The following is a 26,177-nucleotide window of genomic DNA, read 5'->3' on the forward strand; positions in this document are numbered from 1 at the left end:
TGGAAAGGTTACAAAAATGACAACTGGTATAAGAGAAGTTGCAAACCAGAAAGTGAAAATAGCCAGACAACTGTATGGAGATTATCCAAATTAAAAAACTTTCTGATGAAATCTTGACATTTCTTACAGAAGAAAATTCAGCAATTGCAGAAAGTTTGGATGGTATTAAGGTGGTTGTCATATTGACAATGCTTTTCATATCTATACTTTAACAAGTTTCATGATTCAAGTTGGACATGATGAATATGTGGGAGACTTCTTCTATAGTAGTTTTTTTTAAAAATGTCCTTCGGTTATAGATAATGGGTTTGTTCATTCTCATTTACAGATCATGTGCTTAGTTCAACTAAAATTATTTTTCTTTTCTTCCATTTCTTTCATTGAAAAAATGGAATGGTTAAGGAAACATTAAATTATTCTGTTTATTTAATCGAGACATTATTTATCAGACATAACAGTAAGATTTGGAAAATGAGATTATAGTATGACCACTGCTTTCGTGTAACTGTTCCAAATATGGGGAATTTTAGGCTTGAGTTAAGAGCACATTTAATACACATTTTTGACTTTCTGATGTTTGGTAACATCTCTCATGACTGTGTCATAAGGAAGTCCCTTTTAAACCTCAGTTTAGTGCATGCAAAATGAGAAGTGTCAGTGCATATAGCTTGATTTTTTCAATTTGTTTTTTCTTGTTTACTTCCTACTCTTGCTCCCTCCCACCAGTCAAAGCCCAGTGAATGAAATGTTAGCACCTCCTTTCAAATATCTGAGTATGTAAAAGTAGAAGAAAGTACACAGTAAGTATAGTGTTTAATTATATTGTAAAAAGTTAATATACTGTTTCTAGTATATGATGTCAATTAAATCATACTAATTCTTAGATTTTAATCTATAGTAAAATATTTGATGGATATTGGGATCTACATGTTTACCTAAGAACATTAAATAAGTGCTTATGCAAATGCTACCAACACATATACAGCTTAACTAGCTTTAGAAGAGTGAAGCTATGGACCTTCAAACTGTCTTTTTCACTTTTGCTTACTTTTTATCTTATGTCACCTCTATTCCCATTTCTTCTGTGTGTGATAACTTTTAAGATTTACTCTCTTAACAACTTTCAAATTTGCAACACCGTATTGTTAACTATAGTCACCATGTTGCACATTACTTCCTATGACTTATTTATTTTATAACTGGCAGTTTATACTTTTTGATCCCATTCACCCCTTTAGTTCACTCTGCACCCCTGCCTCTGGCAGTCAACAATTTGTTCTCTATTCAAGCATCTGTCAAGACACTTTGTTTCCATGTTTTGGCCAACATGAATAATGCAGCAATGAATGTAAGGGTGTGTACATCTTTACAAATAACTGTTTTCAATTTTGAGAGGTAGATACCTAAAAGTCATATGGTAGCTATAGTCTGAATGTTTTGAATAGTCTCCATACTCTTTTCCATTGTGATTACCAATTGACATTCCCAACAGCAGTAAATGAGGGTTCCTTTTTCCTCACAGCCTCCTTAACACTTATTGCTACTTGCCTTGTCGATGACAGCCCTAACAGCTCATGAAGTCTAGCATCTTTCTGTTGGATGTCTTTCTGCATGTCTTTTTGGGAAAGGTGTCTGCTCAGCTCCTCTGCCCATTTTTTAATTGTATTATTTGTATCTCTGTTGTTGAGTTGTATGAGTTCTTTATGTACTTTGGATATTAATCCTTGTGAGATCTGTTGTTTGCTAATATCTTTTCCCATTCAGTCAGTTGCCTTTTTGTTTTGTTGGTAGTTTCTTTTACTGTGTAGAAATGTTTTCATTTGATAGAATACCATTTATATTTTTGCTTTTACTTCCCTTGTCTTTGAGATCAAATTCCTAAAATCTCCTCTAAGGCCAAGTAATTTATTTATTTTTTCTATATCATTTATTGTTTCAGGTCTTATTTAGGTCTTTGATCCATTTTGAGTTTTTGTGTATGATGACAACATTCTCGTTTTATTCTTTTGCGTGTGGCTTTCCAATTTTTTTCAGCAACGTTTATGGAAGAGACATTTATTCTCTTCTCCCCTGTAAGTTTTGGTTCCTTGTCTAAGATTATTTGCCCTAACCCATGTGGGTTTATTTCTGGTCTGTCAATTCTGTTCCATTGGTCTGGGTGTCTTTCTTCTCCCAAATACCATACTTTTTTATTATTTTCACATATACATACAATGGAATACTTCTCATCCATAAGAAAAGATTAAATACGGCCATTTCTGACAACATGGATAGATCTTGAAAATAATATGCGAGGTGAAATAAGTTAGACAGAAAAAGTCAAGAAACATACAATTGCACTTATATGTAGGATATAAAACTGAAAAACAACAAATGAACAAACAAAACAAGCAAACAGAAACTCAGAGACAATAATATGCTGGTTACCAGAGGAGAAGGTGAGTGAGGGGGAGGTAATGAGGATAAAGAGGGCCAACACACGGTGACTGAAGATTTAACTTTGAGTTGTAAACATACAAAGTAATATACAATGATATACCATAGACTTATACACTTGAAACCTGTATAATTTTATTGTCACTTCAATAAATTTATAAAAAATATTTTTTAAAAACTTGATTTAAAAAATCTATTCTCTGTATCCATGAGTTTTTCTTTCTTTTTTAGATTCTACATGTAAGAGAGATCATAATGTATTTTTCTTCCTCTGTCTTACCTGTTTCACTTAGTGTGATGCCCTCTAGTTCCAAATGGCATGATTTTATTCTTTTTTATGATTAAAAAGCAGTTTCTTGTATGTATACCAATCTTCTTTATTCATTCATCCATTGATGGGCACTTATCCTTTTATTTCTAATAACCCAAAAAACAGAGCCAACACCATGGTATATATTGAAATTGAGACATATAGATTTTCTTCTTTAAAGTGAAAAGACAATATAAAATGATGAAAACCATAAAATCGTAATGGGTCTCTAGTTGCAGACAGCCAGGAAACATGAAAAACTGGTAGTCTGAATACATCAGCTGTTTCAAGGAATGCAAGACAGCTCATGTACACCTGGCTGGTCATTAATTAATTGGCTTCCTTTAGGAGTTATGAATGGAAATTTCAATTCACCAGCCCTATACTAACCACAATAAAATTAAATAAACAGATCAACATAATGCATATTAGAATTTATGTTTACAAAAATTTTATTTTAGTATCTTATCAAATTTTAGTTTAGTAGCAGTCTTTTGAAACTTTCTTCCCCATATATTTCAAAATTAAATTTGGTATCCACACAGAATCATAGTAAAGCATAATGTTGCCATTAAACGGAAACTTTTTTGTTTCTAAATAGATTTTATTTTGTAGAGCACTTTTTGGCTTAGAGGAAATTTAATACAAAGTATACAGAGTTCCCATTTATACCCTATCCCCACCTTGCCACATCCCTCACCTTATACACTTACCCATTTTCTCTATTACTAACATCTTGGTTTAGTGTGGTACATTTATTAAGGTTGATAAACCATTGTTGATATATTAACTACAGTCACAGTTTACATCATGGTTCATTCTTTGTGCTGTACACACCTAAGTGTTTTGCTCAATGTGTAATGTCATGTGTCTACCTTTATGATATCATACAGAATAATGTCTCTGCCTTACAAATCCAATGCGCCCTACCTATTCAACACCTCTCTCCACCTTCCAACTGCTGGCGACCACTTCTTTTTATTGTTTCAATTGTTTTGCCTTTCAAGAGAAAGAATTTTAATTTAAGTATCTCTTTATGTTAAATAAATCTTTCTCCTGAGGGACATTTTAATTTTGAATAGGAGTGGCACATAAGTTCAAAAATACATTTGGGAGAATCAGCTGTGTTAGCATTTTCTTAGAAATTAAATGTGGAAAATTATGTGGCGTTTTTATTTTAAAAAATAGAAAATATGAGCTAATGATGATAACGTAGAGTTAAATTTAATTATGGCAATTTAAATTCTCATGGCTCTGGGAAAGCTTTTATTTTGTTAACTTGTTTCTGACTGATTCTTTAGTCATCCAATACAAAGTACAGCAGCAAAGGCTCTTTCTAAGCTAAATGTAATAATTGTGACATTTAGGTTATGGTGGGTTCATTTGGAAAAATCAATAGTGATCACAGCAGGAGAGATTGGGGCCAAAGAGATAAGTGGCAGATGGTCACAAAATAGTTCTTGTCCAATACTGAATAGCCAACTAAAGTGACAGCATGAGAGCAGAAAGAATTTTTAGATGAGAAATAAATACTGAGATGCAGTTTCAAAGTGAAAACTGATTGTTTCTTTTTATCAAGTAGCTTCCAATAATTCTCTGAAGAATTTTAAAGCTTATTAAATATTGTACCCTGAAGAGGAAGCTATTTTTGCATTGGTAGCCCTTCCAAGAATGAAACTTTGGCTAGCTTAGTTCTACTTCACTGCTATATAGTTCATGGTAATGTTTATGAAAATTATATTGAAAGTGATTCATTTGGTATATTACTAAATCTGCTTTAATTCGAAAATAAATTAAAATTCCATAAAACCCAACAGTAAAACTGAACAAAATTTTTATTCATAATTGTTTTATCTTAATAAAATTGCCTTTTATTTTTACATATTATGTTTAAAGGTTTGATAGCATTTTTCCCAAAGATGAAATCATTTATTATGTTAGCAAAACAATTAGGTATATTATAAAAAACTTAAAATAGTCATGATGATCATTTTAGGACCTGAAAGTTTAGTTAACTCTCAATCTGTGAAAGGAGCAAAATCATTATATATCTGCAAGGACTGAAACTCTAATGTGTTTTACATCTTATCTATTGTAAAATTTTATGCAGTATGCTATAGATGATGCATATTCATTCATTATAACATCATTAGAGTAGTCCCCAATTTTGTTAAATAAAAGTCCTGAACTTCTCATGATTGAAAACCCATTTATTTAGCATAAACATTAAATGAAGATCAAAAGAAATATTTAAAATACCCAGTGGAAATGAAGATTTTAAGTACTTTTTAAAAGATGTAAATTTCAAATGCAATGTACATATATTCATTCTCTTAAATGTAAGCATTTAAAAGAAGCTAAACATGCCATTTATGTTTAAGATAACCACAATTAAAGTCCAACAACACAATCTGATAGGAAATCCACATAAAAAATTAATGTAATTTGGGCTGAACAGAATGAAATCCCAAAGGTAGAGTTTTGAACATCATTTGCTTAAGCCAACATTATGTAATTTTTTTGTTAAAAACTCAAGCTCCTTAATATATTCAATGAAAGATAAATTTGTGTGTGTATCTGTGTATTTATATATATATATGCATGAAAAAAATATATATATAAAAGAAAAGTATGTAATAATTCCTTCTTGTAGATTAACATGAGATGTTAGAACATTAACTACTTTAAGGACAATATGTCTGAACAAAAAAAATGTAGAAAAAAAAAGTGTAGAAAGAGCACACCAATAATATTTGAATAGTCTAACAATGTTTAATCATCTAAACGATGAAGAAATATGTAGTTGGTAGAGAGAGAATTTGCATTTTTTAAGGGAGGTAAAAGATGTCTAGCCCTAAAAGTCGTAGCAGTGGACAAAGTCCCATATAGGAACTTCTGAGTATGGGTCATATCAGAAATTCTGGAATAAGAATAACTGTATATAACTCTTGAATATTCTAGCATGTAATTTTGTCTAGATAAATGTTGTAGGCCATGTTGCATAAACTACCTCAATCTCAGAATTACATAAAGTATAGTATTGCTAAGGTGTGGTGCATGGTATATTCAGGTTCAAGAATTTTTCATGCATCATTTTCAATCTCTCCATGATAACTCAGCATGGGCCAAACATGTTTCTAAAATACTTTTTGCATTCACTCATTTAAGGGTCCTAATTATTACATTAGTTCTGGATCATTCTCTATCGTGGGATTTATTGATGTACAGATAGTATGAATTTGGACATTCTCACTTGATGAAGAAGAGGATAATTTATAACTCATTTGTGTAATATATCTCAAATCACTTTTTAAAATTAACTGTATTTATTGGGATGATATTAGTTTGTAAAATCATACAGGTTTCAAGTGTACAACTCAATAAAATATCATCGCCTACGAGATTGTGTACCCATCGCCCCAGGCAATGCCTCTTCCCATTCTCATTCCCTTTTGTTCATCCTTTGCTCATGTCCACCTGTTCCCTGCCCCCCATCGCCTTTCTCTCTGGCTAGCACCACAGTATTGTCTGTGTCTATAGGTCATGTATATATGTTTTTGGTTAATCCCTTTATCTTCTTTTATCAAGTCCTTCCACCCCTTTCCCTTTGACAGCTGTCAGACTATCCACATATTCATGCCTCTGTTTCTATTTTATTTGTCAGTTTATTTTATTCATTAGATTCCACATGTAAGCAATATCATGTGGTATTTATCTTCCTCTAAATAGCTCATTTCACTTAGCATAATAATGTCCAGGCCTATCCATGCTGTTGCAAAAGGTAAGATTTCTTTCTTTTTTATGGTTGCATAGTATTCCATTGTGTATATATACCATAGCTTTTTTATCTGCTCTTCTAGTGATGGACACTTGGGTTGTTTCCAGATCTTGGTTATTGTAAATAACACTGCAAATAAAAACAGGGAAGAATATATACTTTTGAATTAGTGTTTTGGGATTTTTAGGATATATTTCCAGAAGTGGTGCTGTTGAGTCAAAAGGCAGTTCCATTTTTAATTTTTGAGGAACTCCATACTGTTTTCCAGTGTCTCATGAGTCTGCATTTCCATCATCAGTGCACGAGGGTTCCCTTTTCTTGGTGTCTATATCAGCATTTGTTGTTTGTTGCTTTATTGATGATAGCCATTCTGGCAGGTATGAGGTAGTATCTCATTATGGTTTTAGTTTGCATCTCTCTGATGATTAGTGACATCAAACATTTTTTTTTAAATGTCTATTGGCCATGTTTTTTGTACTGTTTGGAAAAGTATCTGTTCAGTTCCTCTGTCCATTTTTTTTACTCGAATTGTTTATCTTCCTGGTGGTGAGTTGTATAAATTCTTTTATATTTTTTGGAAATTATCTCCTTATCATCAGCAATAGAGTCATGTTTTTAAAATACCAACTGGTTAAGCCATCTTTTTAGCTGCTTTGCATATCGACCAAATACCATCAAAGGACAAGACAAGGCCTGGAAACCTAGCCCTTATTTGGAAAATTCTAGAACTAACTCTGAACTGAGTGCTGAGCAGAACTAGCTCAGCTTTGCCAGCAGATAAGTAATCTAACATGTTTTTCATAACAACCTGGCAATAGCTTCAAGTGCTTTGCTTGTGTTATACATATGAGAAACACTGCTTTGGGAATGATGCTAACAAGAAATCTTAATTTGAGTTCAGGGCTTGCTGTTTGCTCTGTTTAAACAACAGAATAAAAAAAAATACTAGTTTTGTACTTTTGTGTTTCCTAGTTCATTGGAGCTCATCATCTATTGGTTTTCCCCCATGTGTAAACCGAAGTATTAATGTGTGCCCCCAAGAGTTTGGGTGGAGATTAAGTCTTAAGATAGATAACAAGTTATGCATATCTGCTGTTGCTTCTAGCACACAGCAGATGTTTGTTAAACATAAATCCACTAATGAGATCTTTAGAATCTAGGAGTGTAATGATTTCTGATACTGAAATCATTATGACTTGTTTAATTTAGCTTTTTACACATGCCAATTTGCAAAAAGGGTCTTGTGTCAGAATATTAAATAACCACTAATGATAAAATAATACCTAAAAGAAACTTCTTTATGAGCATTTGATGTCACAGACATATAGTACATAATTAAAAAATATTTGGTTTTTATAGCAATATCGGAAGGTAAGAATTATTATCATATCCATTTTATAAACGAGAAAATGAGACTTTAGCTAGTGAAGTATGCTTTCTGTTTATATACCAGGAATTGTTACCATTTGTACTTGAATCAGTGTTTTCTAATTCTCAATTGAATGCTCACTGCAATAGGACTAATAGATAAAAATTAATGGCTATTTTTAGAGAAAGAGGAACAATGTATCAAAGCTGCCTAGGACAAATAAAACTTTTCAAAATTGAAATGTCAATTTAATGTTTAGAGAATAATTAGCTTAGGATTTCAAAGCATGACTTTAAGAATACCAAATAAAATAGATCTTCATTTAGCATATACTTAATTAAAAAAATATATGATACTGTCACAGGTATCATCTGGTACTTTTAATTTTTCATTTATTTTTACATCCTAAAGCTTAAATTATTCCTTTTTAAACTTTGCCACAGTTTAAAATACTCTTTCGTGGCTTTTACCTGTCTGGCTTTAGTACTTTAGTCTTATTCAAGACTAAAGACTTGGAAGCACTATATCTCTAAGTTTGAAAAAATGCCTGTATAATATATCTATCAACTCTTTCGATCCAACAGAGTGTTTTTGTTTTTATCAATTATGTTATCTATCTATCAATCATCTATCATCTATCTATCTATCATCTATCTGTCTATCTATCTATCTATCTATCTATCTATCTATCTATCTATCTGTCTGTCTATCTATCTATCTATCTTTTCATCTATCTATGAATGATATGAATAATTCGTTAGAAAGACTAGTTGGTCTTTGAAATCTAGCAACCATGGCTGTATGAACTTTCGAACACCTACTAACCGTGTGAACTTTGGCAGATGTCTTAAATCTATTGCCATAAAAAATTATCACAAACTGAACAATTGACAACATCACTCATTTATTATCTCACAGATTTTGTAAGGCAGGGCTTTAGGAACTTGTTATCTTGGTCCCCTCTTCAGGGTCTCAAGGGGCTTTCAGGGTTGAGTCAGTGATGAGATTCAAATAATTAACAACTGGTTCTCTGCCCTAATGAAAGTTTTAAGTATGAAAAATGATATACTGAAAGATAGCTTATTATTTCATGTGTTTAATACTTAATAACAATAAAAGACATACACAAAACTATTATGTTATAAGAAAAAGTTTTAAAATATTAAATAGTACCTTACACAAAACTATAAAACTGTTATTTAAGATAGTTCCATAATTAAAGAAGATGTGGCACATATACACTATGGAATACTACTCAGCCATAAGAAATGATGACATCGGATCATTTACAGCAAAATGGTGGGATCTTGATAACATTATACGAAGTGAAATAAGTAAATCAGAAAAAACCAGAAACTGCATTATTTCATACGTAGGTGGGACATAAAAGTGAAACTAAGAGACATTAATAAGAGTGTGGTGGTTACGGGAGGAGGGGGGAAAGGGAGAGGGAAAGGGGGAAGGGGAGGGGCACAAAGAAAACTAGATGGAAGATGACAGAGGACAATCTGACTTTGGGTGATGGGTATGCAACATAATTGAAAGACAAGATAACCTGGACTTGTTGATCTTTGAATATATGTATCCTGATTTATTGATGTCGCCCCATTAAAAAAATAAAATTATAAAAAAAAAGATAGTTCCATATTGCTTCATAATTGGCATCCTCACTTGCAATTTTATTTTACCTATGGACAGAATGAACCTTACTACAGGTGCTTAGAATAAGCTGTTGCACGGATGAACATTAAAAAAGAGTAAGGTATGTCAGTTTGTGATATCCACATTGGGTGGCTACCCAGGCACTCACCTTAGAGAGAACCTTGATTACAAGTGCCATTTTAACAACCAAGTCACCGAACGCAACAAAAAAATTAAGTATTGGTTCTGCTGAGCCAGCATGAACTGCTGCATCCCACCACTGATTGGGGATACTTTTCAGGTTCACGGTCTTCTAAACTCATACGGCTGTTGACAAAATTCATTTCCTTGCTGCTCTAAAACTCAATTGGTGTTTGCTTTTTCAAGTCCAGCAAGGGAAACCCTCTGACTTAAGGGAAGACCTTATTTTAAACTTGACTCTCAAATCAGTTTTCTGATCTATGTATAGACATAATGACATATAATTTTAGCGGGTTTTTTTTTTGTGAATATCATTTGAGACAATCGTAGCAGTATCTGGCATATTCTAAATATTCAAAATGTTATTAATTCTTAAATTAGAATCCAACTTTTTCCTTCATCATCAAAATGATGTGTCACCTTCCAGTCTAGATTATACTTAATATATAATTTAATTACACGTCTCAATTTCTGTTAGGTAGAATAGATAGTTACCAGAGCAAGAAAAGAGGAGGGAGAAAAGATAGAGTTTATCTCATCCACTGAATGAACGAGGGAGTCAGCAGCCTGAGATAGGACAAAACAAGATAACCAGGAGGCATTCCAACAGTCAAAAAAGAATCAAACCTATAAAAGGAAATTTTTTTAACCTTGTCTATGAACTCTGATAAGAGGGAAACAAAGCCTTGAAGTTAAGAGTACAGTGTTTAACTCCTAAAACCCCAACAGGTGGAGCCTTCAGACTAGCTCGTTGCTCACTTGTACATTGTTCCAAATGCATAGCTTTGCATAATCAACTGCTTGCTTTGCTTGAACACTGCACCTTGTCTCTCGCCTGAATTCGTTCCTACAAGTGTGACAAAACCAAGGAGGGAGAAGCCCCAGGGACTCTGGTTTTCTCTGGTGACATTTCTAGGCAAACTTTTTAGATATTGGTTGTAGAAATTTTGTAAGTAAGACAATTAGAAAATGTAGCTTCAGGTATAAATAGGTGTTTTGTGTAAAAACAGAAACATTTTCAGTGTCATTGTTCTTATTTTCTCAATTTAGTTGTGGATACTATAGTGATGTAAGATATGAAAATGCTTTGTTGACCATGAATCAATGAAAATATTAGCAACAAATTTTGATACAGACTGATTGAGGACTCAGTCTCGGATAAAGATAGAGAAAACGTAGAAGAGAAGAACAGGAAAGAATACTACAAAGAAAAGTCATAATTGGAACAATTCAGTGTTGGTGTCATTGTGTAATACTTAATGATTAAATAATATTCATTAAGCAGAGCATTAAGGTATTCAGGACTTCCAGATACTACCACTTAAAAGTTTTCAACAATTTTTTTCTGTCAGATGGACATAAGAAGTCATCCTTAGGACAGATCTCTCTTATTCAGGGAAGAACAATTTTGAGCACTCTGATTTTTTTTATCTAGGTCTAAGGACAGCCGATCCCAAAGTCCTAGAGATCTTTTTGTGATAGATATTTTATGATTTGTGATGGTCTTCTTAGTTATTTTGTATTAATGTTAAGGATCCTTCTAGGAAGAGAAGGAAATAGACCTCTACTTTTTGAATCTCAGTGTCTTTATGATCTGTGATAAACAGAGATGACCTTAAGATGGTCTTAAATTGGCTGGTTTTACATGTGCCTGTCTTTGATAGAAAACTCATCATAAAAGAAAGGGGAGTCTGGCTGAAGTCCTCAGATTAATCCTGAGGTCTGACAAGTCACACAGAAAGGCTGGGTTTGTCCCAGCCTGTGGCTGACACCAGTTTCCTCTGGGCTAGTTCAGACACAAGCACTGTGATGCCATATTTCAGTGCAATGGCTGAGCATGAAAATACACACTGGAGTGCTTTCACTTTAGATGCCAATCAAACAAGACTCAGCCAAATGAGGCCATGGGATCACATTTTTCATTAACTATTGTCCGATCTGAAGGGATATGGCTTGGCAAGGGCTTTATTGTGAAAGATACAAAGACAGATAAAAATCAGTATCTGTAATTGATTATTAAGGTTCTCTAAGCAGGTCTTTTCAAGTGTTTGGAAACAAACCTGGATTTGGCCTGATTAAAACTCCAGCATTATTTGTTAATTTAGGTCCCAAGAAGGAGAGAAAATGATTGTTATGCTACTTTGGGTAGCTTGTGGCTCAAGTGATTAATTTGAATTAAAAAGCTGATGGAGAAGGAAAAACCAGATGTGCCTATAAAAAATTACTTCAAGGGATTATTTAAATCAGTGTCCCTGTTCAGCCATTTAACAATTATTTAATAAACATTTTTTTAATAACTCCTGTGTGACTGCAATTTACCATTATGCATCAAAAAGGTCAAAAACCTTTGCAACAGCACCAGACCATATGAGAAATTCACAGACCTGTATTTATTTCTGAGTCACCTTGCAACTAATAATGAACAGAAAGGAGAACTCTATTCTCAGTGTATTTTCAAGGTAAACCAAGCAGTCATCCATGATTATTTTTCACATCCAATCTTTTAGGGAGTATCAACTTGCTTTGTTCCAGTTTGTGCTTTTTCAAAGCAAAAGCTCTGCATTAAAAATACATGACTGAGAGAAATGTGCACTGAAAAGGAAAAAAGCAGAAATGTCAGGTGAAGAACATGGAAACAGGAGAGAATGCCATGGGAATTACGTGAATCGCGCATACCTTCACAAGCCGAATGATGGCTTCACTGTTGCTTCCAGTTTCTTAGTTATTTGGGTACTATTTCTAAACCAATGTTAATTTAGTGTATTCTATAAATAAAAATTTTAAAATCAGTTAAGACAAATAGTTTTATTCTCAAGTTAATCACATATTTATCTAGCTATGAATTTTAAAAGTCCTATATGGAAATATTTACAACAACTTTTCTTAACCTCAGTTTCCTCATGTGTAATATGTAGGCTAAGATTAGCAGGCCTGTCAACACCCTTCCAGATCAGTATTGTTTTTAATATTTAAATATATGGAGAAGGGATAATATATAAAATATACAATCCCAGTATTCTAATAATATATCAGATATACATGTTTCCTACAATATGAGAAACATTGTAACTTAATAAGAAAAGACTGAAAAATAAGATTAGGTACCAAGACAAAAGGTCCTTTTTGCTGATGATTCATTGTTAAAGATGACCCCCAAGCGTAGTGCTTAAGTGAAGACTGTACTAAGAGTGATGCGCCTTCAGAAAAAATTCACGTTAGGTATGTTAGCTTCCTTCAGTCATGTGCTATTGTTATTGGCCATGAGTTCAATGTTAATGAATCAAAAATATACACTAGATAAGGTGTCTTTAAACAAATACAAACAAAGTTATGTACTGATGGACCAACAAAATATTGTGACCTGAATTTTGCAGAACCTAACCCTGTAGTGGAATTTTGCAGAACTCTCCTAAGAGTGAAATGGTTTAGTATTAGCTTATTCAGTGTTTGAAACAATTTTAATAAACATACCTGTTGTGAATAATGAGAATCAACTATACAATAATGAAAAGAAAAGAAAATTTAATATTTAGACTACTAGTGCTGATGGAGAAAGGTCCATGTGTTTTTTAAAAAGCAGTGGGTAAGACTGTTTTTTTTGTTGTTGTTGTTATAAAATCTCCAGCAACCCTTCTAAGGTCTCAAAATAACAAAAATCAGACTCTCAAAGCTGTATGATTTTTTATGTTGCACACACTTTAGGGTAGGTATTGTTTAAATTAATATTTATCAACCCTTTTAAACTTGGAAACTGGCGAAAATAGGAGAATTATTTTCAGGACCACTATGTCAGAAGTCACCCTGAGCATAAGCAAATTTGACTGAGATCATTGGATCTATTATCTTCATAAACATCAGGATGGTTAACTCATTTGCTGAGGACAGGAATTTTCTAGGGGACTGATCCTTGGACCAGAGGTTGAAAAACACTGGTCTAAATTGTCTTTATGCTAAATGATATGTATATAGAAAAATCATGTGTTTATGGAACATAGCAGTTTATTTCACCCATAGCTAACAGTGGTAGCAGTGATGCAACAACTCACTCTAAAATGCCTAAAAGTGTTTATTCACTCCCTTCTCAATTATCTACACTTATTATATGATGTATGTTATTTGATTCACTAAGAAAAACACCTCACAGTCTGTGGAATAGCAAATAGTACATTAAATTTTAATTTATGGCCTGACCATGTGGTGGCGCAGTGTATAGAGCGTCGGACTGAGATGCAGAGAACCCAGCTTGAGACCCCGAGGTCACCAGCTTGAGCGCGGGCTCATCTGGCTTGAGCAAAAACAGCTCACCGGCTTGGACCCAAAGTTGCTGGCTCGAGCAAGGGGTTACTTAACTGCTTGTGGTTAAGGCACATATGAGAGAGCAATCAATGAACAACTAAGGTGTCAAAACGAAAAACTGATGATTGATACTTCTCATCTCTTTCTGTTCTTGTCTGTCTGTCCTTATCTATCCCTCTCTCTGACTCTCTGTCCCTGTATAAAAAAAAATTAATTTATGAACTTGAGTGATGCATATGGTAGTACAAGGAAGGAAACAATCAGGGACATAAGGTTTCTTTTTTTTTAAATTGAGATATAATTTACATATAATTTATTAGTATCAGGTGTACAACATAATGATCATGGATATATATGTTGAGAATTCATAAAAGACAAAGATGGGGCCAAACTGGCCTATCAACAGTGTGTGAGGAAATAGCTTGAGTGTGTGAGACTGATGGAGACTATATAAAGATGTTTCTGAATAATGAGAAAACCTTTTCAATAATATTAATCTAGACAATAAATTTGTACCCACCCTAAAATCAATGAAACCTCATTATATATTGGATATTTTTAGAGTGATATGTATAAGCACTTTCAAGTACAAGACATATATGAACATCACATCAAGAATCTACAGTATTTCATAAATTTGTGAATATTTATATTGGAAAAGAAATAGCTAAAGTAATAAAAGTATCATTGAAAAATTTCTGTAGTAAAAGAAAGTTTTTACTTTAAAAACTACATTTAGAGCTTTTGAAAACATATAGTGGTATAATTTTTTTCCATCAATATATTATCTTCAAGAAAAGAAAATTGCCCATATCACCTAGGCAGATATGGACATGTACAAAGCAAAGAAGCTGATTTGGTATGCTCAAGTTAGGGGAAGTAATAGTGGATCTGCCAAGAATATTGTAAATAGTTTGTGACCTACTTTTTACTCATAGTTAACAGTAACGAAGTAAAGAAATATTGGTATTTAATACCATATTCACCATTTATTTATAAATAAATATTTGAGAGCATTGGTAATTTTACTTGGATTAAACATATAGTAATATACTGCTCACAAACATTAGGGGATATTTTATAGCTTCATATTCATTTTGAAATCTCCCCTAATGTTTGTGAGCAGTTATAGTTTAAATTCAGTATGTAAAATATTTGAGTCTCAAATACTTTTTCTGCTTTTATAAACTTTTTTTTAATGAATTTAAGTCTCCTTTAAGCCTTGATCCTTGACCTCTCCTAGGCGCTCTATCAGTCTCACACACTCAAGCCATTTCCTCACCCACTGTTGATAGGCCAGTTTGGCCACATCTTTGTCTTTTATGAAGTCTCAACATATATATCCAAAAGTTGCCCTAATACTTCTGCTTGAATGTTACAAGATCTGTCAGAACAAATGTATCAAAAAAAATTATTTTTTTCAAATACGGTCCATTTCCTGTGTTCACTACCTGGTAAATGGCACACACATTTATGTAACTACAGAAGGCAGAAAACTTCTTTACCTTTACCTCACTTCCAATCTAAACAAAACATTGTTGAATTTAAATCATGTTTTTTCTCTCTATTACTAATATCGTAGTTCACTCTACTTCCATAGTTTACTATCTGGTCTCCTCAAATACTTACTCTTTCTGTCCAAATACTTCTCTCAACCAATATGAATTCCAAAAACTGTTAGAATGATCAAGTTTTCAAAAATTATTTTTCAAAATTTATCTTCATTACTCAATTCTTAATGTTTTTGTATTCCATTCAATTCTTCATATTCTCAAATACATAATGCTTCTGGCTACCTCAGAGACTGTACTTTCTGCTGCTTTTACATGCTCTTCCACTCCCAACCCTCTATATTTATCTACTTATCTCTTACACAGGGGGACAATATTTTTCCTTTATTGTTGCATGAGGTTTTAGAACTTTTTCTATATATTCCTGAATCGCTAATTCCAAATCTGAATTCCATTTTTTGGTGCATGCTCCAGTTTTTATGCAATTTTAATTTCTTTTTGTTACAGTTAATGGCATGCATTGGTTTTTCAATTGGAGTTAAAGGGCAACGACCCTTGGATTGAACATAACCACAAGGCAATTAATGTTTTACAAACATCACTTTTACATAATTGTAGTTGTTTTTAAATGTAAACAATTATTATCTGATAAAAACACCCTCTTATTTTGTTTTAAGGTTGAATCATGGCTTCTTCGAGTAGGCGTAAATGTATGAATAGTCCTGACACCTTCTGTTATATATGTGGCTATTACACACTTCAACGTCAAAGGCGCAATATTTCATCATTTGTGACACGTGCATATATTGTCTATTTTCAAGTTCCCCTTGGCAACCAAGACAAGAATTGGGCTCCTCATACTGTGTGTCATAATTGTGAGGAAATGCTTCATGACTGGACAAAAGGGAAACTCAAAGGAATGCCTTTTGGCATTCCCATGGGTTGGTATGAACCTAAGGACCACAGCAGTGACTGTTATTTATCTGCTCTATACAAAGGGCATTGGCAAGATAAAAGGGCATATGATTACATATCCTAATATTCCTTCAGCAATACGACATATCCCACATTCTGAGACACTCCCGGTTCCAGTTTTCAATGGTTTTATTTCTTCTAAGGCAAAGAAAATGAACATGGTGATGAAGTGTATTTTGATAAGATGCATGAAAAAATGATTGTAGAATCTGAAGGGTCTTCTTCTGATGCCAAGCAGTCACTAACCCCTCAGCAGTTTAGCCAACCAGAATTGAATGACTTAGTAAGAGATTTGGGCCTATCAAAGAAAGCAGCTGAGTTATTAGCTTCTAGGCTTCAAGAAAAGAATGTATTTCACTGGTCAGCTAAAGTATCCCATTTCAGAAAGTGTGAACAAATTTTTTTGAACTTTTTTTCTGAAGACAAACACTTTGTTTACTGTCATGATATTAGTAGTCTTCTCAGCCAGCTAGGTGTTACCACTTACAGTCCAACAGAATGGCAGCTATTTCTTGACAGCTCTAAATGGAGTCTGAAATGTGTTTTTCTACACAATGGTAATGTTTATGCAGCGGTTCCAATTGGTTATTCAACTCATCTGCAAGAAGATTATAATGACATAAAAATTTTCCTCAACTTACTGAAGTATGAGAAGCATAACTGGATCATTTGAGTGGATCTTAAAATGGTAAATTTCCTGCTAGGACAACAGAGAGGTTTCACGAAGTATCCTTGCTTTCTGTGTTTGTGGGACAGCCGAGCTCGGGAGAAACACTGGACACAGAAGGAGTGGCCAAAACGTGAAGCTCTGGAAGTAGGGATGCAAAATATTATGAATGATCCTGTAGTTAATTGAGACAGGATCATTTTTTCCCTCACTTCACATCAAACTTGGCTTAATGAAGCATTTTTTTCGGACTTTGAATAATGAAAGTGAATGCTTTTATCATATTATTTCTGCTTTTCCTGCCTTGTCTTTCAAGAAGATAAAAGCAGGTGTATTCAATGGACCTCAAATTCGAACCCTCATACTTGATGAAGAATTTGCCAGGAAGATGAATAAGGATGAGAAAGCAGCATGGCAGTCTTTTGTGGCAGTTACGAAGAACTTCCTTGGCAAAAAAAAAAAAGCAGAAAACTATGAACTTCTGTTTCAAAGGATGCTGTTGGCTTTCCACGACATTGGATGTAACATGAGCATTAAGATTCACTTCCTGAACAGTCACCTTGATAAGTTTCCCAAAAATCTTAGAGCTGTTAGTGATGAGCAGACTACTGCTGGAGCATCAAATGAGATTGTACACAATAAGTACACAAACACAAGAGCTACAAACGCAAATTTTTGTCTGAATAAGTTTTGTGCAAATTTTATGATTAAAATAATTGTTTTAATATGTTCTATTTTGAAATTGTAGACAAATTCTGATGCAATCATAATTTAGTGTATTAGTTAAATACATTATATAAATTATTATATTTTCACAAAGATGATGCCCAAGAAGACATTCTACTTCATTATGTTAAACTAAATTTTGAAAATTTTACAATAAGATGAAAACCTAAAATCTTGAATTGTGAAAGAACTAGCTTACAGAGAAAAACTAATGTCAGATTTGAGATCAGCACACTCAAATTATGTAAGAACAAGTGTTTTTTTGTGTACACAACAAAAACTTTGTTCCCCAGTGATATTCATCCTTCAGAAATTTCAATTCCTGACAGAAAGCTTTTTCAGACAAAGCCTTCCCTTGACTTACTTGTTTTTTATAATAACCTCATAACATTTTGTGGTTTTACTTCATTGTATTTATGTTTGCAACTATAAGCTTAAGCATTGAACTAATTTTGTTTCTCTCATTATTTTGAGGAATTATTTCTAGAATTAACTGATTAAAGATAATTTTGGTATATTTTAAATACAACAACTAAGCAACTCTACTTTTTTGTCAAGCATTACCAGCAGTCTGGAAACAGTGTAAGACTCCTTGTCCATCCCACAGCGTAGATTGTTCTCAGATAGTGTTGGCTGGACCTGCTTTGAGATAACGTTTTCTTTTGTGGATCTAACCTTGACACTTCTACCTCTTAGTCATTTTATTTAAATCCAAAGGATAAACTACATATTGTACTCCAATTGTTTTATTTGTTACTCCTAACAAAAAAGAAAATAAAAGCAAACCTTTAGATAACAAGGCTAGCAATAAAATATGTATATTTGTGTTTGGTACTGGGACATTATAGCATTGGATAATAAATATTTTTACTATACTTTTTTTTTGTATTTTTCTGAAGTTAGAAGTGGAGAGGCAGTCAGACAGACTCCTGCATGGGCCCAACTGTGATCCACCTGGTATGCCCACCAAGGGGCTATGCTCTGCCCATCTGAGATGTTGCTTCATTGTGGCCAGTGCCATTCAAGCACCTGAGGTGGAGGTCATGGAGCCATCCTCAGTGCCCAGGCCAACTTTGCTCCAATGGAGCCTTGGCTGCCAGAGGGGAAGAGAGAGATAGTGAGGAAGGAAAGAAGTAAGGGAGGAGAAGCAGATGGGTGCTTCTCCTGTGTGCCCTGCCTGAAAATCAAACCTGGGACTTCCAGACACTGGGCTGATGCTCTACCACTGAGCCAACAAACCAGGGCCAATTTTTACTATACTTGATCTTAGCCAAAAGGCTAAGAAGCAATATTAATGAATATTTTTGAGCATTTATTCTTCAAGACTAAAGAACAATGACACATATTATACCCCCTCCTAAAAAGGAAGTGTACAAATCATTGATAAAAGGAACATAATAATACAAATTAAGCAAGTAAAAACACACAGCTAACTTTCCTGAATTTAGTTTTAGAAACTTATTTAGAGATGATCAACTTTTCCCTTTCTGTTTATTTTTGAATAGCTATTTTTGATACTCAGTACTGCTGGTTTATAGACTATTTCTAAATGATCACAGGGGCTTTTTAGGTAGTTTTCAAATGAAGTGTCCATCAGGATTTCCTAAAAGAGAAATTTTAAAATCCAGATACCAAACTTCCATCTTCTGAATAGGATAGTCTTCTTGTGGGCTCACAACTGTGCCATAAGTACAATAGCAAAATATTTAACCATGTGTGGACATATAATCATGAAGGGGAATCACAGTGTCAGATGTTGCACATACTGGGATGTTTTGGCAGTTAAATGTTTGATAGTCGAGAAGTACTCTCAAATATTCTTTTTTTTTTTTTTTTTTTAATAAATTTTTATTAATGGTAATGGGATGACATTAATAAATCAGGGTACATATATTCAAAGAAAACATGTCTAGGTTATTTTGTCATCAAATTATGTTGCAAACCCCTCGCCCAAAGTCAGATTGTCCTCCGTCACCCTCCATCTAGTTCTCTGTGCCCCTCCCCCTCCCCCTAACTCTCTCCCTCCCTCCCTCCCATGTCCTCCCTCCCCCCCCCACCCTTGGTAACCACCACACTCTTGTCCATGTCTCTTAGTCTCATTTTTATGTTCCACCAATGTATGGAATCATGTATTTCTTGTTTTTTTCTGATTTGCTTATTTCACTCCTTAAAATGTTATCAAGATCCCACCATTTTGCTGTAAATGATCTGATGTCATCATTTCTTATGGCTGAGTAGTATTCCATAGTGTATATGTGCCACATCTTCTTTATCCAGTCTTCTATTGAAGGGCTTTTTGGTTGTTTCCATGTCTTGGCCACTGTGAACAGTGCTGCAATGAACATGGGGCTACATGTGTCTTCACGTATCAATGTTTCTGAGGTTTTGGGGTATATACCCAGTAGAGGGATTGCTGGGTCATAAGGTAGTTCTATTTGCAGTTTTTTGAGGAACCACCATACTTTCCTCCATAATGGTTGTACTACTTTACAGTCCCACCAACAGTGAATGAGGGTTCCTTTTTCTCCACAGCCTCTCCAACATTTGCTATTACCCGTCTTGTTGATAATAGCTAATCTAACAGGAGTGAGGTGGTATCTCATTGTAGTTTTGATTTGCATTTCTCTAATAACTAATGAAGCTGAGCATCTTTTCATATATCTGTTGGCCATTTGTATCTCTTCCTGGGAGAAGTGTCTGTTCATGTCCTCTTCCCATTTTTTTATTGGATTGTTTGTTTGTTTGTTGTTGAGTTTTATGAGTTCTTTGTAAATTTTGGATATTAGGCCCTTATCTGAGCTGTCGTTTGAAAATATCAGTTCCCATATAGTTGGCTGTCTGTTTATTTTGATATCAGTTTCTCTTGCTGAGCAAAAACTTTTAATTCTGATGTAGTCCCATTCATTTATCTTTGCCTTCACTTCTCTTGCCATTGGAGTCAAGTTCATAAAATGTTCTTTAAAACCCAGGTCCATGATTTTAGTACCTATGTCTTCTTCTATGTACTTTATTGTTTCAGGTCTTATATTTAGGTCTTTGATCCATTTTGAATTAATTTTAGTACACGGGGACAGGCTGTAGTCGAGTTTCATTCTTTTGCATGTGGCTTTCCAGTTTTCCCAACACCATTTGTTGAAGAGGCTTTCTTTTCTCCATTGTGTGTTGTTGGCCCCTTTATCAAAGATTATTTGACCATATATATGTGGTTTTATTTCTGGGCTTTCTATTCTGTTCCATTGGTCTGAGTGTCTATTTTTTTGCCAATACCATGCTGTTTTGATTATCGTGGCCCTATAATATAGTTTAAAGTCAGGTATTGTAATGCCCCCAGCTTCATTCTTTTTCCTTAGGATTGTTTTGGCTATTCGGGGTTTTTTATAGTTCCATATAAATCTGATGATTTTTTGTTCCATTTCTTTAAAAAATCTCATAGGGATTTTGATGGGAATTGCATTAAATTTGTATATTGCTTTGGGTAATATGGCCATTTTGATTATATTTATTCTTCCTATCCAAGAACAAGGAATATTTTTCCATCTCATTGTATCTTTTTCGATTTCCCTTAACAATGCTTTGTAATTTTCATTATATAGTGCCTTTATGTTCTTTGTTATGTTTATTCCTAGGTATTTTATTTTTTTTGTTGCAATCGTGAAGGGGATTATTTTTTTGAGTTCGTTTTCTAATATTTCATTGTTGGCATATAGAAAGGCTATGGACTTTTGTATGTTAATTTTGTATCCTGCGACCTTACTGTATTGGTTTATTGTTTCTAATAATCTTTTTGTGGAGTCCTTCGGGTTTTCGATGTATAGGATCATATCATCAGCAAAAAGTGATAGCTTTACTTCTTCTTTTCCGATATGGATGCCTTTTATTTCTTTGTCTTGTCTGATTGCTCTGGCCAGAACTTCTAGCACCACGTTGAATAAGAGTGGAGAGAGTGGACAACCCTGTCTTGTTCCTGATTTAAGGTAGAAAGTCCTCAGTTTTATGCCGTTTAATAGGATGTTGGCTGATGGTTTATCATATATGGCCTTTATCATGTTGAGATATTTTCCTTCTATACCCATTTTGTTGACTCTCAAATATTCTTAATAAATCATTTTTAGACTCACTGACTTTCTTAATTTTTTTCTTAAAAAGATATAAATGACTGTAATTTGTTAACAAGTAGTATTTATTTTAGATCTTTCATTATCATATAGTAGGTCAATGAGAACTAATGTATCTGGGATAAATGTAGCCATCCATGTTAAGATTGAAATAAATTATACACAATTATAGTATATGTAAATGTAGATAAAAAGAAACTTACCTAAAATTAAAGACAGGTATATATGACTTACTCAAAACAGTGCTAGCTTTAGACCTATTGGTAACATAAGGCTTATTCTATTAGGAAATACTTTAAATTTCCTTTAAATATGGACAACTCTTTAGTCAGTATTTTAATACACTGGGAGGGAATTACTAGTAGGCAAATACTTTGTATTCATGGGATACAAAGAAAATGCAGAGGTGTTTGGCTATAATTTTTAACATTTCAGTTAGAAAATTAGACAATATATACTCTGAACAATGGAGTAAACATACAAATTGGCATTTGTGTAAGTCAGAATGTTGTTGGCTACATAAAACTTAAGCCAATTAAATATGCCTTAAATATAGAGGAAATATATTATTGTGCATGTTGGAGAGGAACAAATTTTCTTGTACTCTTGTGGTTCTTCTGGCTGCTCTAATAATCAAATAGACATGATACAGATTAGCAAGAGAAAATAACCAAATTTAATTACATACGTATGTACGAGAACCTGCATACATGAGCTATTCAGAGACCACATATGTAGGAAGGATTTATAGATAGAAAGGGTCAATGTTGTACATAAGATATCCTAAGATAAGCTTGAAGTAATGAAGTCCACCTAGGGGACTTCAAAGGGTCACTGCAGGATAATAAGGCGTTTAGTAAATAGAAGTTTGCCCTACCGTATAGATAGATCAAAGAAGGTTATCTCTGATAATATCACTATGGACAAGGCCTCTAATTCAAGTTCTTAGGTAGTTGAGGGAGGAGCAGAAGTTTCTCTTGACTCCAAAGCTAAGATTGCCCTCAGCTTAAACAATCTGTCTACCACAGAAGCACATCTTGGGGTGGCACGTTCTGAACCCCACACACATCATTCATAAGCTTAACAAAATCCTAAATGACAGTTTATTTTTTTTTCTCTTTCACTTTTCACTTTGCCATTCTCAGTATGTTAGCTTTAGCTACTCAGAATCAAAAAATGCCTTTAGCAGCTCCAAGGATCATACATTCATACAGTAATTAGCAAAGGCAATTAAAGAGGAAGTAACTTACACATCTTTTCTGTGTGTTTCATTGACCAGAACTATACCATATGCCTGAACTTGATAAGAATTCTAAAATCTCTAGACAAATTACTCATCAGAGAGGGACATGGCTATTCAGAAAGAGAACAAATCAGGGTGCTGTTAGCAAAGATGAGGACTAAGATAACTGTTAGGTTGGTGACAATGCATTATTTCCTGATATCAGCCAGCAAAATATATTTGAGAAAGATTTTGTATTCAGGAAACTTAAAATTAGACAGCACTCAGGCCCTGAGGAATAACGATCAAATGAATAGACATCAATAATTTTGATTTGAGTAAGGTCCTGACCCCATGGAAATGATTTATTCAGTTAATTTAAAAGGTGAATTTTTCTTGTGGTGATAGCAGCTAGGAATTTGTAAGCCAGACTTAAAAACTGAATGTTAGGGGTGAGGAGCTGGGTTGTAATGATTGTTCTGATCCTGCTTAAATACCTCATTAGCATTTATTGCAGTGCGACACACATTGTGGATGATCAATCAGTTTTCTAGACTGAGTTGCTCATACATTGGTTCTTTCAACAATGAGTAAGAGCATATAATGTTTCTTGTAGCTATAACAAGTAAGAATTTCATTTTAGGCATCACAAGAAAAATACAATAGATTGCTTTTTCGTATGAAAGTGAAAAAAATAGATGCCATTATTTATTGCCCTGTAGACATTATATTTAATAGTTAACAGCTCAAATTTCATACTTCAGAAAAGATAATTTAACCAAGAATTATCCTTGTAAAGGAAGTTAGGGAACTCAAAGGGGATGGAGACATGACTTGAAGACCTCAGTTTAAGATAGTAAAAACATCGCCTTGTCTGACCAGGTGGTGGCACAGTGAATAAAGTGTTGAACTGGGACCCAGAGGACCCAGTTTCGAGGCCCAAGGTCGTCAGCTTGACCATTGTTTCATTTGGTTTGAGCAAAGGTTACTTGGTCTGCTGAAGGCCCACGGTCAGGGCACATATGAAAAAGCAATCAATGAACAACTAAAGTGCCGCAACGAAAAATTGATGTTTCTCATCTCTCTCCCTTCCTGTCTGCCTGTCCCTATCTATCCCTCTCTTGGACTCGCTCTCTGTCTCTGTCAAAATAACAAAACAAAACAAAACACAAAAACATTGCCTTAGAAGAATTTTCCATCATAATATCAAATATTAAATATTTCCATCATAATATTAAACCTAAACATTTAGTATACTGTGTGAGTCACATATCAAAATTATAAAATAATTGATAGCCAGAAATTTTAATAAAATAGTTTAGAGCTTACAAATGAGCAAATAATTTTCACCAAAAAAGAAAAAAAAATGAGAGGAGTGTGCAATTAAAGTTCTGTAGGCTTAGGTTTATTTAGTGAAATGTTAAAATGTCTTTCCATATTGAAAAAGAAGCTATGATTCTTTTATAATGTAAGTAGGGATTATGAGAAAACACGGGGCATATGAAAGGTGAGCCACCTTCAATGACCTTTATTCAGCTCCATTGAAACAAATGAATAAGAAGATTTATCTAGTAGACTATAAAATAGTATTTAAAACATTCAAATACCAAATAAGTATATTTTCATCAAAAAAAGCTTATAAACATGTAATTATTTAGAAAAGTATTTAGTCTGGATTTTTAAGATTACAAAACAGAATTCACTGCAAATGTCATATATAATTCTGTTATGCATAAATTAAAACATTAATAAAATGCATTTGGTTGTTCAAAGTATTGTTACATATATTAGAATATATTATATTAATAAAATATATACCTATATATTTATATTCCAAAGAAAAATTTTAAAAAATCTAAACGTTTAGATCAAGTAACCATTAATTTATTCTATGTGGTCTTCTCTGATATTTCTAAATAGGTGAAACTGTCTAAAGCAGTGGTAGTCAACCTGGTCCCTACTGCCCACTAGTGGGCATTCTAGCTTTCATGGTGGGCGGTAGCAGAGCAACTAAAGTATAAATAAAAAGATAGATTTAACTATAGTAAGTTGTTTTATAAATATTTATTCTGCCAAACAGCGAAAATTTGACATAAAGTACTTGGTAAGTAATTATTATTATATGCTTTAACTTGCTGTAACTCTGCTTTATAAATTTTATAAAGTAAAGTTACTTCTCTACTTTATAAATCACCATTACTGTGGAACCAGTGGGTGGTTAGAAAATTTTACTACTAACAGAGATACAAAAGTGGGCAGTAGGTACAAAAAGGTTGACTACCTTGCTCTAAAGGGTTGAGATGTAGTGATGCTAACAAGAGAACAGTCACTTTCTTCTGATAACATTTACAATACAATTCAGAACTTCTTTTATTGTAAGAATTTTGTTAACTATACAATTGTACAATCTGAGTTTTATTTTGAAAATAATTAATTTAAATGACCATATAAAGAAAAGGATCTCTTAATAAAAAAATTCAGGGCAGGAATTAACAAAGAGCTCCAAGAATAAATTGTGGATAACATATATAAATATACAGAAAATCTCAAAATCAATGATTGTTTCTAAAAATAAAAAAGCTTCTCTTTTAAATTGTGAACTCCTCTAGTTAAAAGAGCTTGTTGCTCTTTATGTATATATTTTAATGCTATATTTCATATCTTTTACTCATTATGGTGATTAACACAACTGTCATGCAGTAGTAGTTGCTAAACACTCTTCCATCTTCCCTAAATATCATGGCTTTATTTTTTATTTGAATTTCTGTTTTTAGATATCTACTGATGATCTCATTTTATAAAATATCATATTTTTGAGAGAATACAATTTCTAGAATTAATTATCATCCTGTATTTTTAGTTTGGATAGAATTTGTAAATCTCTACTACTTATCTTTGTTGGAGATAATCACAAGTGGCTTTTAAAATTT

Source organism: Saccopteryx bilineata, chromosome 5, assembly GCF_036850765.1.
Source record: "Saccopteryx bilineata isolate mSacBil1 chromosome 5, mSacBil1_pri_phased_curated, whole genome shotgun sequence".
NCBI classification, from domain to species: domain Eukaryota; kingdom Metazoa; phylum Chordata; class Mammalia; order Chiroptera; family Emballonuridae; genus Saccopteryx; species Saccopteryx bilineata.